Source organism: Salmo salar, chromosome 14, assembly GCF_965601325.2.
Source record: "Salmo salar chromosome 14, fSalSal1, whole genome shotgun sequence".
Classification (NCBI taxonomy): Eukaryota; Metazoa; Chordata; class Actinopteri; order Salmoniformes; family Salmonidae; genus Salmo; species Salmo salar.
The window spans coordinates 59,516,428-59,535,178 of record NC_138304.1 but is presented as its reverse complement, the minus strand read 5'-3'; the positions used below and the strand labels follow the sequence as shown (position 1 = coordinate 59,535,178).

Sequence of the window (18,751 nt, the reverse complement as noted above, 5' to 3'; positions counted from 1 at the left end):
AGTACCGGTCCCCCTAACCCTCCTACACTTAGTACTGGTCCCCCTAACCCCCCTACACTTAGTACTGGTCCCCCTAACCCCCCTACACTTAGTACTGGTCCCCCTAACCCCCCTACACTTAGTACTGGTCCCCCTAACCCCCCTACACTTAGTACTGGTCCCCCTAACCCCCCTACACTTAATACTGGTCCCCCTAACCCCCCTACACTTAGTACTGGTCCCCCTAACCCCCCTACGCTTAGTACTGGTCCCCCTAACCCCCTACACTTAGTACTGGTCCCCATAACCCTCCTACACTTAGTACTGGTCCCCCTAACCCACCTACACTTAGTACTGGTCCCCCTAACCCCCCTACACTTAGTACTGGTCCCCCTAACCCCCCTACACTTAGTACTGGTCCCCATAACCCTGCTACACTTAGTACTGGTCCCCATAACCCTCCTACACTTAGTACTGGTTCCTTTTAACCCCCCTACACTTAACCCCCCTTCACATAGTACTGGTCTCCCTAACCCTCCTACACTTAGTACTGGTCCCCCTAACCCCCCTACACTTAGTACTGGTCCCCCTAACCCTCCTACACTTAGTACTGGTCCCCATAACCCTTCTACACTTAGTAATGGTCCCCTTAACCCCCCTACACTTAGTACCGGTCCCCCTAACCCTCCTCCATTTAGTACTGGTTCCCCATAACCCCCCTACACTTGGTACTGGTCCCCTTAACCCTCCTACACTTAGTACTGGTCCCCCTAACCACCCTACACTTAGTACTGGTCCCCTTAACCCTCCTACACTTAGTACTGGTCCCCTTAACCCTCCTACACTTAGTACTGGTCCCACTAAGCCTTCTACACTTAGTACTGGTCCCCCTAACCCTCCTACACTTAGTACTGGTCCCCCTAACCCTCCTACACTTAGTACTGGTCCCCCTAACCCTCCTACACTTAGTACTGGTCCCCCTAACCCTTCTACACTTAGTACTGGTCCCCCTAACCCTCCTACACTTAGTACTGGTCCCCCTAACCCTCCTACACTTAGTACTGGTCCCCCTAACCCTCCTACACTTAGTACTGGTCCCCCTAACCCTCCTACACTTAATACTGGTCCCCCTAACCCTCCTACACTTAGTACTGGTCCCCCTAACCCCCCTACACTTAGTACTGGCCCCCTAACCCCCCTACACTTAGTACTGGTCCCCCTAACCCTCCTACACTTAGTACTGGCCCCCCTAACCCCCCTACACTTAGTACTGGTCCACTAACCTTCTTACACTTAGTACTGGCCCCCCTAACCCCCCTACACTTAGTACTGGTCCCCCTAACCCCCCTACACTTAGTACTGGTCCCCTAACCCCCTTACACTTTGAAATGGTCCCCATAACCCTTCTACACTTAGTACTGGTCCCCTTAACCCCCCTACACTTAGTACTGGTCACTTAACCCCCCTACACTTAACCCTCCTACACTTAGCAATGGTCCCCCTAACCCCCCCTACACTTAGTACTGGTCCCCTAACCTCCCTACACTTAGTACTGGTCCTTTTAACCACCCTACACTTAGTACCGGTCCCCCTAACCCTCCTACACTTAGTACTGGTCCCCCTAACCCCCCTACACTTAGTACTGGTCCCCCTAACCCCCCTACACTTAGTACCGGTCCCCCTAACCCTCCTACACTTAGTACTGGTCCCCCTAACCCCCCTACACTTAGTACTGGTCCCCCTAACCCCCCTACACTTAGTACTGGTCCCCCTAACCCCCCTACACTTAGTACTGGTCCCCCTAACCCCCCTACACTTAGTACTGGTCCCCCTAACCCCCCTACACTTAATACTGGTCCCCCTAACCCCCCTACACTTAGTACTGGTCCCCCTAACCCCCCTACGCTTAGTACTGGTCCCCCTAACCCCCTACACTTAGTACTGGTCCCCATAACCCTCCTACACTTAGTACTGGTCCCCCTAACCCACCTACACTTAGTACTGGTCCCCCTAACCCCCCTACACTTAGTACTGGTCCCCCTAACCCCCCTACACTTAGTACTGGTCCCCATAACCCTGCTACACTTAGTACTGGTCCCCATAACCCTCCTACACTTAGTACTGGTTCCTTTTAACCCCCCTACACTTAACCCCCCTTCACATAGTACTGGTCTCCCTAACCCTCCTACACTTAGTACTGGTCCCCCTAACCCCCCTACACTTAGTACTGGTCCCCCTAACCCTCCTACACTTAGTACTGGTCCCCATAACCCTTCTACACTTAGTAATGGTCCCCTTAACCCCCCTACACTTAGTACCGGTCCCCCTAACCCTCCTCCATTTAGTACTGGTTCCCCATAACCCCCCTACACTTGGTACTGGTCCCCTTAACCCTCCTACACTTAGTACTGGTCCCCCTAACCACCCTACACTTAGTACTGGTCCCCTTAACCCTCCTACACTTAGTACTGGTCCCCTTAACCCTCCTACACTTAGTACTGGTCCCCTTAACCCTCCTACACTTAGTACTGTTCAACCCTAACCCTCCTACACTTAGTACTGGTCCCCTTAACCCTCCTTCACTTAGTACTGGTCCCCCCTAACCCCCTACACTTAACCCTCCTACACTTAGTACTGGTCCCCCTAACCCCCCTACACTTTGTACTGGTCCCCCTAACCCTTCTACACTTAGTACTGTTCCCCTAACCCTCCTACACTTAGTTCTTGTACCCCTAACCCCCCTACACTTAGTACTGGTCTCCTAACCCCCCTACACTTAGTACTGGTCCCCCTAACCCCCCTACTCTTAGTACTGGTCCCCATAACCCTCCTACACTTAGTACTGGTCCCCCTAACCTCCCTACACTTAGTACTGGTCCCCCTAACCCTCCTACACTTAGTACTGGTCCCCCTAACCCCCCTACACTTAGTACTGGTCCCCATAACCCTCCTACACTTAGTACTGGTCCCCTTAACCCCCCTACACTTAGTACTGGTCCCCCTAACCCCCTTACACTTTGAACTGGTCCCCATAACCCTTCTACACTTAGTACTGGTCCCCTTAACCCCCCTACACTTAGTACCGGTCCCCCTAACCCCCCGACACTTAGTACTGGTCCACTTAACCCTCCTACACTTAGTACTGGTCCCCCTAACCTCCCTACACTTAGTACTGGTCCCCCTAACCCTCCTACACTTAGTAGTGGTCCCCCTAACCCCCCTACACTTAGTACTGGTCCCCTTAACCCCCCTACACGTAGTCCCGGTCCCCCTAACCTCCCTACACTTAGTACTGGTCCCCCTAACCCCCTTACACTTTGAACTGGTCCCCATAACCCTTCTACACTTAGTACTGGTCCCCTTAACCCCCCTACACTTAGTACCGGTCCCCCTAACCCCCCGACACTTAGTACTGGTCCCCTTAACCCTCCTACACTTAGTACTGGTCCCCCTAACCCTCCTACACTTAGTACTGGTCCCCTTAACCCCCCTACACTTAGTGCTGGTCCCCCTAACCTCCCTACACTTAGTACTGGTCCCCCTAACCCTCCTACACTTAGTACTGGCCCCCCTAACCCCCCTACACTTAGTACTGGTCCACTAACCCTCCTACACTTAGTACTGGCCCCCCTAACCCCCCTACACTTAGAACTGGTCCCCCTAACCCCCCTACCCTTAGTACTGGTCCCCTAACCCCCTTACACTTTGAAATGGTCCCCATAACCCTTCTACACTTAGTACTGGTCCCCTTAACCCCCCTACACTTAGTACTGGTCACTTAACCCCCCTACACTTAACCCTCCTACACTTAGCAATGGTCCCCCTAACCCCCCCCCTACACTTAGTACTGGTCCCCTAACCCCCCTACACTTAGTACTGGTCCCCCTAACCCCCCTACACTTAGTACCGGTCCCCCTAACCCTCCTACACTTAGTACTGGTCCCCCTAACCCCCCTACACTTAGTACTGGTCCCCCTAACCCCCCTACACTTAGTACTGGTCCCCCTAACCCCCCTACACTTAGTACTGGTCCCCCTAACCCCCCTACACTTAGTACTGGTCCCCCTAACCCCCCTACACTTAGTACTGGTCCCCCTAACCCCCCTACACTTAGTACTGGTCCCCCTAACCCCCCTACGCTTAGTACTGGTCCCCCTAACCCCCTACACTTAGTACTGGTCCCCATAACCCTCCTACACTTAGTACTGGTCCCCCTAACCCACCTACACTTAGTACTGGTCCCCCTAACCCCCCTACACTTAGTACTGGTCCCCCTAACCCCCCTACACTTAGTACTGGTCCCCATAACCCTGCTACACTTAGTACTGGTCCCCATAACCCTCCTACACTTAGTACTGGTTCCTTTTAACCCCCCTACACTTAACCCCCCTTCACATAGTACTGGTCTCCCTAACCCTCCTACACTTAGTACTGGTCCCCCTAACCCCCCTACACTTAGTACTGGTCCCCCTAACCCTCCTACACTTAGTACTGGTCCCCATAACCCTTCTACACTTAGTAATGGTCCCCTTAACCCCCCTACACTTAGTACCGGTCCCCCTAACCCTCCTCCATTTATTACTGGTTCCCCATAACCCCCCTACACTTGGTACTGGTCCCCTTAACCCTCCTACACTTAGTACTGGTCCCCCTAACCACCCTACACTTAGTACTGGTCCCCTTAACCCTCCTACACTTAGTACTGGTCCCCTTAACCCTCCTACACTTAGTACTGGTCCCCTTAACCCTCCTACACTTAGTACTGTTCAACCCTAACCCTCCTACACTTAGTACTGGTCCCCTTAACCCTCCTTCACTTAGTACTGGTCCCCCCTAACCCCCTACACTTAACCCTCCTACACTTAGTACTGGTCCCCCTAGCCCCCCTACACTTAGTACTGGTCCCCTTAACCCTCCTACACTTAGTACTGGTCCCCCTAACCCTCCTACACTTAGTACTGGTCCCCTTAACCCCCCTACACTTAGTGCTGGTCCCCCTAACCTCCCTACACTTAGTACTGGTCCCCCTAACCCTCCTACACTTAGTACTTGCCCCCCTAACCCCCCTACACTTAGTACTGGTCCACTAACCCTCCTACACTTAGTACTGGCCCCCCTAACCCCCCTACACTTAGAACTGGTCCCCCTAACCCCCCTACCCTTAGTACTGGTCCCCTAACCCCCTTACACTTTGAAATGGTCCCCATAACCCTTCTACACTTAGTACTGGTCCCCTTAACCCCCCTACACTTAGTACTGGTCACTTAACCCCTCTACACTTAACCCTCCTACACTTAGCAATGGTCCCCCTAACCCCCCCTACACTTAGTACCGGTCCCCTAACCCTCCTACACTTAGTACTGGTCCCCCTAACCCCCCTACACTTAGTACTGGTCCCCCTAACCCCCCTACACTTAGTACCGGTCCCCCTAACCCTCCTACACTTAGTACTGGTCCCCCTAACCCCCCTACACTTAGTACTGGTCCCCCTAACCCCCCTACACTTAGTACTGGTCCCCCTAACCCCCCTACACTTAGTACTGGTCCCCCTAACCCCCCTACACTTAGTACTGGTCCCCCTAACCCCCCTACACTTAGTACTGGTCCCCCTAACCCCCCTACACTTAGTACTGGTCCCCCTAACCCCCCTACGCTTAGTACTGGTCCCCCTAACCCCCTACACTTAGTACTGGTCCCCATAACCCTCCTACACTTAGTACTGGTCCCCCTAACCCACCTACACTTAGTACTGGTCCCCCTAACCCCCCTACACTTAGTACTGGTCCCCCTAACCCCCCTACACTTAGTACTGGTCCCCATAACCCTGCTACACTTAGTACTGGTCCCCATAACCCTCCTACACTTAGTACTGGTTCCTTTTAACCCCCCTACACTTAACCCCCCTTCACATAGTACTGGTCTCCCTAACCCTCCTACACTTAGTACTGGTCCCCCTAACCCCCCTACACTTAGTACTGGTCCCCCTAACCCTCCTACACTTAGTACTGGTCCCCATAACCCTTCTACACTTAGTAATGGTCCCCTTAACCCCCCTACACTTAGTACCGGTCCCCCTAACCCTCCTCCATTTAGTACTGGTTCCCCATAACCCCCCTACACTTGGTACTGGTCCCCTTAACCCTCCTACACTTAGTACTGGTCCCCCTAACCACCCTACACTTAGTACTGGTCCCCTTAACCCTCCTACACTTAGTACTGGTCCCCTTAACCCTCCTACACTTAGTACTGGTCCCCTTAACCCTCCTACACTTAGTACTGTTCAACCCTAACCCTCCTACACTTAGTACTGGTCCCCTTAACCCTCCTTCACTTAGTACTGGTCCCCCCTAACCCCCTACACTTAACCCTCCTACACTTAGTACTGGTCCCCCTAACCCCCCTACACTTTGTACTGGTCCCCCTAACCCTTCTACACTTAGTACTGTTCCCCTAACCCTCCTACACTTAGTTCTTGTACCCCTAACCCCCCTACACTTAGTACTGGTCTCCTAACCCCCCTACACTTAGTACTGGTCCCCATAACCCCCCTACTCTTAGTACTGGTCCCCATAACCCTCCTACACTTAGTACTGGTCCCCCTAACCTCCCTACACTTAGTACTGGTCCCCCTAACCCTCCTACACTTAGTAGTGGTCCCCCTAACCCCCCTACACTTAGTACTGGTCCCCATAACCCTCCTACACTTAGTACTGGTCCCCTTAACCCCCCTACACTTAGTACTGGTCCCCCTAACCCCCTTACACTTTGAACTGGTCCCCATAACCCTTCTACACTTAGTACTGGTCCCCTTAACCCCCCTACACTTAGTACCGGTCCCCCTAACCCCCCGACACTTAGTACTGGTCCACTTAACCCTCCTACACTTAGTACTGGTCCCCCTAACCTCCCTACACTTAGTACTGGTCCCCCTAACCCTCCTACACTTAGTAGTGGTCCCCCTAACCCCCCTTCACTTAGTACTGGTCCCCTTAACCCCCCTACACGTAGTCCCGGTCCCCCTAACCTCCCTACACTTAGTACTGGTCCCCCTAACCCCCTTACACTTTGAACTGGTCCCCATAACCCTTCTACACTTAGTACTGGTCCCCTTAACCCCCCTACACTTAGTACCGGTCCCCCTAACCCCCCGACACTTAGTACTGGTCCCCCTAACCTCCCTACACTTAGTACTGGTCCCCCTAACCCCCTTACACTTTGAACTGGTCCCCATAACCCTTCTACACTTAGTACTGGTCCCCTTAACCCCCCTACACTTAGTACCGGTCCCCCTAACCCCCCGACACTTAGTACTGGTCCCCTTAACCCTCCTACACTTAGTACTGGTCCCCCTAACCCTCCAACACTTAGTACTGGTCCCCTTAACCCTCCTACACTTAGTACTGGTCCCCATAACCTCCCTACACTTAGTACTGGTCCCCCTAACCCTCCTACACTTAGTACTGGCCCCCCTAACCCCCCTACACTTAGTACTGGTCCACTAACCCTCCTACACTTAGTACTGGCCCCCCTAACCCCCCTACACTTAGAACTGGTCCCCCTAACCCCCCTACCCTTAGTACTGGTCCCCTAACCCCCTTACACTTTGAAATGGTCCCCATAACCCTTCTACACTTAGTACTGGTCCCCTTAACCCCCCTACACTTAGTACTGGTCACTTAACCCCCCTACACTTAACCCTCCTACACTTAGCAATGGTCCCCCTAACCCCCCCTACACTTAGTACTGGTCCCCTAACCCCCCTACACTTAGTACTTGTCCTTTTAACCACCCTACACTTAGTACCGGTCCCCCTAACCCTCCTACACTTAGTACTGGTCCCCCAACCCCCCTACACTTAGTACTGGTCCCCCTAACCCCCCTACACTTAGTACCGGTCCCCCTAACCCTCCTACACTTAGTACTGGTCCCCCTAACCCCCCTACACTTAGTACTGGTCCCCCTAACCCCCCTACACTTAGTACTGGTCCCCCTAACCCCCCTACACTTAGTACTGGTCCCCCTAACCCCCCTACACTTAGTACTGGTCCCCCTAACCCCCCTACACTTAGTACTGGTCCCCCTAACCCCCCTACACTTAGTACTGGTCCCCCTAACCCCCCTACGCTTAGTACTGGTCCCCCTAACCCCCTACACTTAGTACTGGTCCCCATAACCCTCCTACACTTAGTACTGGTCCCCCTAACCCACCTACACTTAGTACTGGTCCCCCTAACCCCCCTACACTTAGTACTGGTCCCCCTAACCCCCCTACACTTAGTACTGGTCCCCATAACCCTGCTACACTTAGTACTGGTCCCCATAACCCTCCTACACTTAGTACTGGTTCCTTTTAACCCCCCTACACTTAACCCCCCTTCACATAGTACTGGTCTCCCTAACCCTCCTACACTTAGTACTGGTCCCCCTAACCCCCCTACACTTAGTACTGGTCTCCCTAACCCTCCTACACTTAGTACTGGTCCCCCTAACCCTCCTACACTTAGTACTGGTCCCCATAACCCTTCTACACTTAGTAATGGTCCCCTTAACCCCCCTACACTTAGTACCGGTCCCCCTAACCCTCCTCCATTTAGTACTGGTTCCCCGTAACCCCCCTACACTTGGTACTGGTCCCCTTAACCCTCCTACACTTAGTACTGGTCCCCCTAACCACCCTACACTTAGTACTGGTCCCCTTAACCCTCCTACACTTAGTACTGGTCCCCTTAACCCTCCTACACTTAGTACTGGTCCCTTTAACCCTCCTACACTTAGTACTGTTCAACCCTAACCCTCCTACACTTAGTACTGGTCCCTTTAACCCTCCTACACTTAGTACTGTTCAACCCTAACCCTCCTACACTTAGTACTGGTCCCCTTAACCCTCCTTCACTTAGTACTGGTCCCCCCTAACCCCCTACACTTAACCCTCCTACACTTAGTACTGGTCCCCCTAACCCCCCTACACTTTGTACTGGTCCCCCTAACCCTTCTACACTTAGTACTGTTCCCCTAACCCTCCTACACTTAGTTCTTGTACCCCTAACCCCCCTACACTTAGTACTGGTCTCCTAACCCCCCTACACTTAGTACTGGTCCCCCTAACCCCCCTACTCTTAGTACTGGTCCCCATAACCCTCCTACACTTAGTACTGGTCCCCCTAACCCCCCTACACTTAGTACTGGTCCCCATAACCCTGCTACACTTAGTGCTGGTCCCCCTAACCCTCCTACACTTAGTACTGGTTCCTTTTAACCCCCCTACACTTAACCCCCCTTCACATAGTACTGGTCTCCCTAACCCTCCTACACTTAGTACTGGTCCCCCTAACCCCCCTACACTTAGTACTGGTCCCCCTAACCCTCCTACACTTAGTACTGGTCCCCATAACCCTTCTACACTTAGTAATGGTCCCCTTAACCCCCCTACACTTAGTACCGGTCCCCCTAACCCTCCTCCATTTAGTACTGGTTCCCCATAACCCCCCTACACTTGGTACTGGTCCCCTTAACCCTCCTACACTTAGTACTGGTCCCCCTAACCACCCTACACTTAGTACTGGTCCCCTTAACCCTCCTACACTTAGTACTGGTCCCCTTAACCCTCCTACACTTAGTACTGGTCCCCTTAACCCTCCTACACTTAGTACTGTTCAACCCTAACCCTCCTACACTTAGTACTGGTCCCCTTAACCCTCCTTCACTTAGTACTGGTCCCCCCTAACCCCCTACACTTAACCCTCCTACACTTAGTACTGGTCCCCCTAACCCCCCTACACTTTGTACTGGTCCCCCTAACCCTTCTACACTTAGTACTGTTCCCCTAACCCTCCTACACTTTGTTCTTGTACCCCTAACCCCCCTACACTTAGTACTGGTCTCCTAACCCCCCTACACTTAGTACTGGTCCCCCTAACCCCCCTACTCTTAGTACTGGTCCCCATAACCCTCCTACACTTAGTACTGGTCCCCCTAACCTCCCTACACTTAGTACTGGTCCCCCTAACCCTCCTACACTTAGTAGTGGTCCCCCTAACCCCCCTACACTTAGTACTGGTCCCCATAACCCTCCTACACTTAGTACTGGTCCCCTTAACCCCCCTACACTTAGTACTGGTCCCCCTAACCCCCTTACACTTTGAACTGGTCCCCATAACCCTTTTACACTTAGTACTGGTCCCCTTAACCCCCCTACACTTAGTACCGGTCCCCCTAACCCCCCGACACTTAGTACTGGTCCACTTAACCCTCCTACACTTAGTACTGGTCCCCCTAACCTCCCTACACTTAGTACTGGTCCCCCTAACCTTCCTACACTTAGTAGTGGTCCCCCTAACCCCCCTTCACTTAGTACTGGTCCCCTTAACCCCCCTACACGTAGTCCCGGTCCCCCTAACCTCCCTACACTTAGTACTGGTCCCCCTAACCCCCTTACACTTTGAACTGGTCCCCATAACCCTTCTACACTTAGTACTGGTCCCCTTAACCCCCCTACACTTAGTACCGGTCCCCCTAACCCCCCGACACTTAGTACTGGTCCCCCTAACCTCCCTACACTTAGTACTGGTCCCCCTAACCCCCTTACACTTTGAACTGGTCCCCATAACCCTTCTACACTTAGTACTGGTCCCCTTAACCCCCCTACACTTAGTACCGGTCCCCCTAACCCCCCGACACTTAGTACTGGTCCCCTTAACCCTCCTACACTTAGTACTGGTCCCCCTAACCCTCCAACACTTAGTACTGGTCCCCTTAACCCTCCTACACTTAGTACTGGTCCCCATAACCTCCCTACACTTAGTACTGGTCCCCCTAACCCTCCTACACTTAGTACTGGTCCCCCTAACCCCCTACACTTAGTACTGGTCCACTAACCCTCCTACACTTAGTACTGGCCCCCCTAACCCCCCTACACTTAGAACTGGTCCCCCTAACCCCCCTACCCTTAGTACTGGTCCCCTTAACCCTCCTACACTTAGTACTGGTCCCCTTAACCCTCCTACACTTAGTACTGGTCCCCTTAACCCTCCTACACTTAGTACTGGTCCCCTTAACCCTCCTACACTTAGTACTGTTCAACCCTAACCCTCCTACACTTAGTACTGGTCCCCTTAACCCTCCTTCACTTAGTACTGGTCCCCCCTAACCCCCTACACTTAACCCTCCTACACTTAGTACTGGTCCCCCTAACCCCCCTACACTTTGTACTGGTCCCCCTAACCCTTCTACACTTAGTACTGTTCCCCTAACCCTCCTACACTTAGTTCTTGTACCCCTAACCCCCCTACACTTAGTACAAGTCTCCTAACCCCCCTACACTTAGTACTGGTCCCCCTAACCCCCCTACTCTTAGTACTGGTCCCCATAACCCTCCTACACTTAGTACTGGTCCCCCTAACCTCCCTACACTTAGTACTGGTCCCCCTAACCCTCCTACACTTAGTAGTGGTCCCCATAACCCTCCTACACTTAGTACTGGTCCCCTTAACCCCCCTACACTTAGTACTGGTCCCCCTAACCCCCTTACACTTTGAACTGGTCCCCATAACCCTTCTACACTTAGTACTGGTCCCCTTAACCCCCCTACACGTAGTCCCGGTCCCCCTAACCCCCCGACACTTAGTACTGGTCCACTTAACCCCCCTACACTTAGTACTGGTCCCCTTAACCCTCCTACACTTAGTACTGGTCCCCCTAACCCTCCTACACTTAGTACTGGTCCCCTTAACCCTCCTACACTTCGTACTGGTCCCCCTAACCTCCCTACACTTAGTACTGGTCCCCCTAACCCCCCTACACTTAGTACTCTTCCCCCTAACCCCCCTACACTTAGTACTGGTCCACTTAACCCCCCTACACTTAGTACCGGTCCCCCTAACCCTCCTACACTTAGTACTGGTCCCCCTAACCCCCCTACACTTAGTACTGGTCCCCCTAACCCCCCTACACTTAGTACCGGTCCCCCTAACCCTCCTACACTTAGTACTGGTCCCCCTAACCCCCCTACACTTAGTACTGGTCCCCCTAACCCCCCTACACTTAGTACTGGTCCCCCTAACCCCCCTACACTTAGTACTGGTCCCCCTAACCCCCCTACACTTAGTACTGGTCCCCCTAACCCCCCTACACTTAGTACTGGTCCCCCTAACCCCCCTACACTTAGTACTGGTCCCCCTAACCCCCCTACGCTTAGTACTGGTCCCCCTAACCCTCCTACACTTAGTACCGGTCCCCATAACCCTCCTACACTTAGTACTGGTCCCCCTAACCCACCTACACTTAGTACTGGTCCCCCTAACCCCCCTACACTTAGTACTGGTCCCCCTACCCCCCCTACACTTAGTACTGGTCCCCATAACCCTGCTACACTTAGTACTGGTCCCCATAACCCTCCTACACTTAGTACTGGTTCCTTTTAACCCCCCTACACTTAACCCCCCTTCACATAGTACTGGTCTCCCTAACCCTCCTACACTTAGTACTGGTCCCCCTAACCCCCCTACACTTAGTACTGGTCTCCCTAACCCTCCTACACTTAGTAGTGGTCCCCATAACCCTCCTACACTTAGTACTGGTCCCCTTAACCCCCCTACACTTAGTACTGGTCCCCCTAACCCCCTTACACTTTGAACTGGTCCCCATAACCCTTCTACACTTAGTACTGGTCCCCTTAACCCCCCTACACGTAGTCCCGGTCCCCCTAACCCCCCGACACTTAGTACTGGTCCACTTAACCCCCCTACACTTAGTACTGGTCCCCTTAACCCTCCTACACTTAGTACTGGTCCCCCTAACCCTCCTACACTTAGTACTGGTCCCCTTAACCCTCCTACACTTCGTACTGGTCCCCCTAACCTCCCTACACTTAGTACTGGTCCCCCTAACCCTCCTACACTTAGTACTGGTCCCCCTAACCCCCCTACACTTAGTACTCTTCCCCCTAACCCCCCTACACTTAGTACTGGTCCACTTAACCCCCCTACACTTAGTACCGGTCCCCCTAACCCTCCTACACTTAGTACTGGTCCCCCTAACCCCCCTACACTTAGTACTGGTCCCCCTAACCCCCCTACACTTAGTACCGGTCCCCCTAACCCTCCTACACTTAGTACTGGTCCCCCTAACCCCCCTACACTTAGTACTGGTCCCCCTAACCCCCCTACACTTAGTACTGGTCCCCCTAACCCCCCTACACTTAGTACTGGTCCCCCTAACCCCCCTACACTTAGTACTGGTCCCCCTAACCCCCCTACACTTAGTACTGGTCCCCTTAACCCCCCTACGCTTAGTACTGGTCCCCCTAACCCTCCTACACTTAGTACCGGTCCCCATAACCCTCCTACACTTAGTACTGGTCCCCCTAACCCACCTACACTTAGTACTGGTCCCCCTAACCCCCCTACACTTAGTACTGGTCCCCCTACCCCCCCTACACTTAGTACTGGTCCCCATAACCCTGCTACACTTAGTACTGGTCCCCATAACCCTCCTACACTTAGTACTGGTTCCTTTTAACCCCCCTACACTTAACCCCCCTTCACATAGTACTGGTCTCCCTAACCCTCCTACACTTAGTACTGGTCCCCCTAACCCCCCTACACTTAGTACTGGTCTCCCTAACCCTCCTACACTTAGTACTGGTCCCCCTAACCCTCCTACACTTAGTACTGGTCCCCATAACCCTTCTACACTTAGTAATGGTCCCCTTAACCCCCCTACACTTAGTACCGGTCCCCCTAACCCTTCTACACTTAGTACTGGTTCCCCGTAACCCCCCTACACTTGGTACTGGTCCCCTTAACCCTCCTACACTTAGTACTGGTCCCCCTAACCACCCTACACTTAGTACTGGTCCCCTTAACCCTCCTACACTTAGTACTGGTCCCCCTAACCCTCCTACACTTAGTACTGGTCCCCTTAACCCTCCTACACTTAGTACTGGTCCCCTTAACCCTCCTACACTTAGTACTGGTCCCCTTAACCCTCCTACACTTAGTACTGTTCAACCCTAACCCTCCTACACTTAGTACTGGTCCCCTTAACCCTCCTTCACTTAGTACTGGTCCCCCCTAACCCCCTACACTTAACCCTCCTACACTTAGTACTGGTCCCCCTAACCCCCCTACACTTTGTACTGGTCCCCCTAACCCTTCTACACTTAGTACTGTTCCCCTAACCCTCCTACACTTAGTTATTGTACCCCTAACCCCCCTACACTTAGTACTGGTCTCCTAACCCCCCTACACTTAGTACTGGTCCCCCTAACCCCCCTACTCTTAGTACTGGTCCCCATAACCCTCCTACACTTAGTACTGGTCCCCCTAACCTCCCTACACTTAGTACTGGTCCCCCTAACCCTCCTACACTTAGTAGTGGTCCCCCTAACCCCCCTACACTTAGTACTGGTCCCCATAACCCTCCTACACTTAGTACTGGTCCCCTTAACCCCCCTACACTTAGTACTGGTCCCCCTAACCCCCTTACACTTTGAACTGGTCCCCATAACCCTTCTACACTTAGTACTGGTCCCCTTAACCCCCCTACACGTAGTCCCGGTCCCCCTAACCCCCCGACACTTAGTACTGGTCCACTTAACCCCCCTACACTTAGTACTGGTCCCCTTAACCCTCCTACACTTAGTACTGGTCCCCCTAACCCTCCTACACTTAGTACTGGTCCCCTTAACCCTCCTACACTTCGTACTGGTCCCCCTAACCTCCCTACACTTAGTACTGGTCCCCCTAACCCTCCTACACTTAGTACTGGTCCCCCTAACCACCCTACACTTAGTACTGGTCCCCTTAACTCTCCTACACTTAGTAGTGGTCCCCCTAACCCCCCTACACTTAGTACTCTTCCCCCTAACCGCCCTACACTTAGTACTGGTCCACTTAACCCCCCTACACTTAGTACTGGTCCCCTTAACCCTCCTACACTTAGTACTGGTCCCCCTAACCCCCTACACTTAGTACTGGTCCCCTTAACCCTCCTACACTTAATACTGGTCCACTTAACCCCCCTACACTTAGTACTGGTCCCCCTAACCCCCTTACACTTTGAACTGGTCCCCATAACCCTTCTACACTTAGTACTGGTCCCCTTAACCCCCCTACACTTAGTACCGGTCCCCCTAACCCCCCGACACTTAGTACTGGTCCACTTAACCCCCCTACACTTAGTACTGGTCCCCTTAACCCTCCTACACTTAGTACTGGTCCCCATAACCCTCCTACACTTAGTACTGGTCCCCCTAACCCACCTACACTTAGTACTGGTCCCCCTAACCCCCCTACACTTAGTACTGGTCCCCCTAACCCCCCTACATTTAGTACTGGTCCCCATAACCCTGCTACACTTAGTACTGGTCCCCATAACCCTCCTACACTTAGTACTGGTTCCTTTTAACCCCCCTACACTTAACCCCCCTTCACATAGTACTGGTCTCCCTAACCCTCCTACACTTAGTACTGGTCCCCCTAACCCCCCTACACTTAGTACTGGTCTCCCTAACCCTCCTACACTTAGTACTGGTCCCCCTAACCCTCCTACACTTAGTACTGGTCCCCCTAACCCTCCTACCCTTAGTACTGGTCCCCTTAACCCTCCTACACTTAGTACTGGTCCCCTTAACCCTCCTACACTTAGTACTGGTCCCCTTAACCCTCCTACACTTAGTACTGTTCAACCCTAACCCTCCTACACTTTGTACTGGTCCCCTTAACCCTCCTTCACTTAGTACTGGTCCCCCCTAACCCCCTACACTTAACCCTCCTACACTTAGTACTGGTCCCCCTAACCCCCCTACACTTTGTACTGGTCCCCCTAACCCTTCTACACTTAGTACTGTTCCCCTAACCCTCCTACACTTAGTTCTTGTACCCCTAACCCCCCTACACTTAGTACTGGTCTCCTAACCCCCCTACACTTAGTACTGGTCCCCCTAACCCCCCTACTCTTAGTACTGGTCCCCATAACCCTCGTACACTTAGTACTGGTCCCCCTAACCTCCCTACACTTAGTACTGGTCCCCCTAACCCTCCTACACTTAGTAGTGGTCCCCCTAACCCCCCTACACTTAGTACTGGTCCCCATAACCCTCCTACACTTAGTACTAGTCCCCTTAACCCCCCTACACTTAGTACTGGTCCCCCTAACCCCCTTACACTTTGAACTGGTCCCCATAACCCTTCTACACTTAGTACTGGTCCCCTTAACCCCCCTACACTTAGTACCGGTCCCCCTAACCCCCCGACACTTAGTACTGGTCCACTTAACCCCCCTACACTTAGTACTGGTCCCCTTAACCCTCCTACACTTAGTACTGGTCCCCCTAACCCTCCTACACTTAGTACTGGTCCCCTTAACCCTCCTACACTTAGTACTGGTCCCCCTAACCTCCCTACACTTAGTACTGGTCCCCTTAACCCTCCTACACTTAGTACTGGTCCCCCTAACCACCCTACACTTAGTACTGGTCCCCTTAACTCTCCTACACTTAGTACTGGTCCCCCTAACCCCCCTACACTTAGTACTCTTCCCCCTAACCCCCCTACACTTAGTACTGGTCCACTTAACCCCCCTACACTTAGTACTGGTCCCCTTAACCCTCCTACACTTAGTACTGGTCCCCCTAACCTCCCTACACTTAGTACTGGTCCCCCTAACCCTCCTACACTTAGTACTGGTCCCCTTAACCCTCCTACACTTAGTACTGGTCCCCCTAACCCCCTACACTTAGTACTGGTCCCCTTAACCCTCCTACACTTAGTACTGGTCCACTTAACCCCCCTACACTTAGTACTGGTCCCCGTAACCCCCTTACACTTTGAACTGGTCCCCATAACCCTTCTACACTTAGTACTGGTCCCCTTAACCCCCCTACACTTAGTACCGGTCCCCCTAACCCCCCGACACTTAGTACTGGTCCACTTAACCCCCCTACACTTAGTACTGGTCCCCTTAACCCTCCTACACTTAGTACTGGTCCCCCTAACCCTCCTACACTTAGTACTGGTCCCCTTAACCCTCCTACACTTAGTACTGGTCCCCCTAACCTCCCTACACCTAGTACTGGTCCCCCTAACCCTCCTACACTTAGTACTGGTCCCCCTAACCACCCTACACTTAGTACTGGTCCACTTAACCCCCCTACACTTAGTACTGGTCCCCTTAACCCTCCTACACTTAGTACCCCTTAACCCCCCTACACTTGGTACTGGTCCCCGTAACCGTCCTACACTTAGTACTGGTCCCCCTAACCACCCTACACTTAGTACTGGTCCCCTTAACCCTCCTACACTTAGTACTGGTCCCCCTAACCCCCCTACACTTAGTACTGGTCCCCCTAACTCCCCTACACTTAGTACTGGTCCCCTTAACCCCCCAACACTTAGTACTGGTCCCCTTAACCCCCCTACACTTAGTACTAATTCCCCTAACCCCCCTGCACTTAGTACTGGTCCCCTAACCCCCCTACACTTAGTACTGGCCCCCTTAACCCCCCTACACTTAGTACTGGTCCCCTTAACCCCCTTACACTTAGTACTTGTCCCCCTAACCCCCATACACTTAGTACTGGTCAACCCTAACCCTCCTACACTTTGTACTGGTCCCCCTAACCCCCCTACACTTAGTACTGGTCCCCTTAACCCTCCTACACTTAGTACTGGTTCCCCTAACCCCCCTACACTTAGTACTGGTCCACTTAACCCCCCTACACTTAGTACTGGTCCCCTTAACCCTCCTACACTTAGTACTGGTCCCCCTAACCTCCCTACACTTAGTACTTGTCCCCCTAACCCTCCTACACTTAGTACTGGTCCCCTTAACCCTCCTACACTTAGTACTGGTCCCCCTAACCCCCCTACACTTAGTACTGGTCCCCCCTAACCCTCCTACACTTAGTACTGGTCCTTTTAACCTCCCTACACTTAGTACTGGTCCCCTAACCCTCCTGCACTTAGTACTTGTCCCCCTAACCCTCCTACACTTAGTACTGGTCCCCTTAACCCTCCTACACTTAGTACTGGTCCCCCTAGCCCCCCTACACTTAGTACTGGTCCCCCCTAACCCTCCTACAGTTAGTACTGGTCAACCCTAAGCCTCCTACACTTAGTACTGGTCAACCCTAAGCCTCCTACACTTAGTACTGGTCCCCTTAACCCCCCTACACTTAGTACTGGTTCCCCTAACCCCCCTGCACTTAGTACTGGTCCCCTAACCCCCCCTACACTTAGTACTGGCCCCCTTAACCCCCCTATACTTAGTACTGGTTCCCCTAACCCCCCTACACTTTGTACTGGTCCCCCTAACCCTCTTACACTTAGTACTGGTCCCGTTAACCCTAATACACTTAGTACTGGTCCCCTTAACCCTCCTACACTTAGTACTGGTCCCCTTAACCCCCCTACACTTAGTACTGGTCCCCCTAACCCCCTTACACTTTGAACTGGTCCCCATAACCCTTCTACACTTAGTACTGGTCCCCTTAACCCCCCTACACTTAGTACCGGTCCGCCTAACCCCCCGACACTTAGTACCGGTCCGCCTAACCCCCCGACACTTAGTACTGGTCCACTTAACCCCCCTACACTTAGTACTGGTCCCCTTAACCCTCCTACACTTAGTACTGGTCCCCCTAACCCTCCTACACTTTGAACTGGTCCCCATAACCCTTCTACACTTAGTACTGGTCCCCTTAACCCCCCTACACTTAGTACCGGTCCGCCTAACCCCCCGACACTTAGTACTGGTCCACTTAACCCCCCTACAC

At 52.9% G+C, this 18,751-nt stretch overlaps 1 protein-coding gene across 1 annotated transcript in view; it reads left to right on the top strand.

Annotated features, from left to right (window-relative positions):
- The window catches only part of bag1 (BAG cochaperone 1), a 47,426-nt gene that overhangs the window by 16,836 nt on the left and 11,839 nt on the right, over positions 1–18,751 (top strand). The gene's annotated exons all lie outside the window — the stretch shown is intronic.